Raw genomic sequence first — 3,494 nt, 5'->3', positions numbered from 1 at the left:
GTTTTGAGACCAAATTGCAATCGAGGTTGGGTGTAAGACAGGGTGGGACCGGGTGTAGCATACGGAGGCAAGTTAGAGTCAAGGGGAAGTGTCAGATAGATAGAAGGGATAGATGCTGGATCAGCAGGAGGCCCTGTGGGAGGGGAAGGAGCAGTTGCAGTGGTGGGAAGCTCTGAGGGAGGAGGAGGAGCAGCAGCTGAGGCAGCAGGTCTTGGGAGGGGGGTGAGGTCATTTAGAACTGTCATCAGGGAGAAGTTGACATCACATGAATGGGGTGTAGATGGGAAGGAAAGAAGAAGGATTTGGGAGGGGTCTCAGAAGGCACACAATGTAGGATGGCTACAGCGTGTGAGGAATGCCTGGACATAGGGCAATTCAGACCATGCACTTAATCTCCAGCAGTAGTTGTCTAAATCTTTCAGAATGGAGAACTCAAAAGTCCCATTTTCTGACCAGCATGAGCTGTTGTCCAGTTTATACTGTGACCATGGCATATTGCAGAAGAATACTAGATGTTTAGGCTTCAGATCAGGGTAGAGATGGAGAGGTTTTAGGTTTTTTAAGAGACAGGCTAGAGGAGAGGAAGTGGGAATAGAAGGAAGTAGATTCCCCATGGAGAAGAGAGAAAGGTAATTGTCACGCCCAGTGTGACAAAATATGAGCAGCAACAGGGTCCACAACAGATGTCTTCAGTTGAGACTCAGGGTGGTAATGGAGTGTGGGTGAGTGACCAAGGTAGTTGTCACTGCAGTTGATCAAACACCAAGGGAAGTCAACCCTCCCTGGGAGTGTCCATAACCAATGCTGGGTTTAAAAGGTACAGGAGGTAGGGTGAGCCTCTTTATGACCCAGTGGGCAGAAGGGTAGAAAGGCAGGAGAAGGACAGGGAGAAAGTCTTACCCCATCTGAAGTGACTTGTGGAGAGGTGGGAGCTTCCTGGAACACTGGAGCAAGGTCCAAGGGCCAGTATCAGTAGGAAAAGTATCAGTATCAGTGGTCTCAGTAGGAAAAAGGCTCAGGATAGGGTAAAGAGCTCTCCAAGGAGGGATATCCTGTCCCAGGTTTTCCTCACCAAACTGTGATAAACAGCATGTGAGAGACCACTGAATGGATTTTTGTATAAAGTAATAAGGCTAGTTTTATTTTGTCTCTGTAGAGGTGGGTTGAGATCTTGGTGTCAACCCCCGGTCAGAGGGGAGGCGTATTTTCATAGGGCTTGGGGAGAGAGCTGTTCTATGAAGGACTTTGGGGGCTGGGATGCCAGTGGTAGGGGGTCACAGAACATTCAGAACAGTTGGGCATGTGTATAGATAATGTCAGACTCTTTGGTCCCAGGAAGATTGCCCATCTTGTCCTGGTCTCATCCTTATGCCTTCTGCTTTGTATACTGAGTACAGCATGGTCCATTAGTGGATTCCTGTTATTTGCTGAGAATAGCATGTTTGCTGACAGGGTCTCATCTGGATCAGGCATGATAGTAGATAAATTAATTTATTTTACTCATGAGGAAGCCAAAACCCTAAATGGTAAACAGAAATGCCCAAGACCACACAGCTAGTTAATGGCAGAGGTAAGTCTAGCTACAAGAGAAATCTTGGGGTAGCATTCTAGGGCTTTTTCTCAGAGGTTGCTTTATGGCCTTAGTATTTCCTAATTATCTCTGTGATCTCCTATGGGGTTATATTTCCTCTCTGTGTTTTAGTTTTTAGTTTCTCCATTTAAAAATGAGTTGGAATTAACTAATAGATTTCTATATCTAGGCCTCATTGAGAGGTACACAAAGCCACTAATTTGTACAGGAGCTTTACCTTTTTGTACATTTGCTAGGAGTGCTAGGATCTGAATGCAGTGACCAAAAAAATGGTGATAGATATGGTGGGTCTTGAGATTCTGAAGGTTTCCTACCTGCTTGGAAATAGACATGTGTTCCCTGAGTCATCTTATTTTAAAAGAGGGCTAAGTTTGGAGTAGAGGTAGTTCTCACAGAAAGTTAGAGACAATCTGGGTCTAGAACCCAAGGCTCCTCACTGCAAGCCTGGTACTTTTTACATACGCACATTGCCTCATTGAACTGGTTGTGTCTTGGCCAGGGGCATTCAAAAAAGACTAAAAGCTCAATAGTCTGTTACAAATAGAGGTCAGTTGCAGCGTGGGCCAGAGTGTTTGCAGATGGCCATTATGAAAGGGGAGGGACCAGAAATTTGAGGAAAGAAGGGGTTGTAGTTGCTTCCTCAGATCCTATGTGGTTGTTTGGGAAATTTCCTTGGGTGTGAGCCCCAAGGATGAGTACGGGCTCAGGGTTTGTTTATCCCAACTTTCCTTCTTTTAATTCATCCTGCTCATACTGGATCTCCATCTCTTGCCTGTATTCCTAGCGTGCCTCCCACAAACAGAGAACATTAATCTCTGGGCTGGTTCACCTCCATTTCTTTTTCAGCCACCCCTCATAGTCACTTTAAAAGCGACAAAACATCTCACAAACCACTTCTACATTTGCATTTAATTTCATGCTGTTTTTAGATTAATTGATTTTGTGCTCTCTCAGAATGCTTTAGTGGGGGTAGGAGATTGCTAAAGGCTGGCTTTTTCTTTTTGCAGATGAATGTGGCTTGTATCATATAGGCCAACTCTAATCACTATATTGACCAATATTTTTTATTTGTTATGTTGTTTTTTATCCTGCGATAGGGCTATCGAGGGTCTGTGATTCAAGTAGCAAAAAGAATTTACCAAACAAGGATAAGAGCAGAGATAAGAATTTATAGCCTGTAGTTTCCAGACTGCTCTTGGCTGGGCCTGGACGCCTGGATAGGTAAAGGTCACAAATGCAACCTGAGCCTCATTTCCATCTGGGGCCCTGCTTGAAGCAAAGGAGCTTTTCCATCCCCCACTACCTCCTGGGCTTAGCAAGGCCATTCTTTGTGCATACAGCCTCAGGGAATGCATAGCTAGTAACAGTGGCCCAAGCTGGCTCAGGGCTAAAAAGGGTGGCTTTAAGTTTTGGACACAGCTGGGAGTGTGTGTGTATGTGTGTGTGTGTTGGAGGGGGGGGATTCATCCAAACCTCACAGTGTAGGCAGAAAGGAGAGGAGGCATAATTGGGATCAGATGTCTTTGCAGAGCAATAACACTGCCACCTGGTTATGAGCATCTTAGGTTTGCAGAACCCAAAGGCTTTTCCAGACAGCATTTTCTTAATCTCCACCGTACCCTTGGGAGAGAAAAAAGAAGGGGAAGCGGTTTAGCTGTGGTGGGGAAGAAAGAGCTTTGTTATAGGAGTAAGGAAACACAGCTTGGTTCACTGACTTGTAGAGTAACGCTGGGGAAGTATCTTCCCACAGGCCGCAGTTTCTTCATTAGTAAAGTATCAGGATTGGACCAGACAGGTGGTTCTTGAAATGTGATCTCCAAATCAGCAGCAGCAGTGTCACCTGGAAGTTTTGTAGAAATGCTAATTCTCAGTCTTTATCCCTGACCCTGTGCCTCAGGTACTT

Source organism: Chinchilla lanigera, unplaced genomic scaffold, assembly GCF_000276665.1.
Source record: "Chinchilla lanigera isolate Chin_1 unplaced genomic scaffold, ChiLan1.0 scaffold00156, whole genome shotgun sequence".
NCBI lineage: Eukaryota > Metazoa > Chordata > Mammalia > Rodentia > Chinchillidae > Chinchilla > Chinchilla lanigera.
This window is presented reverse-complemented; position numbering follows the sequence as displayed.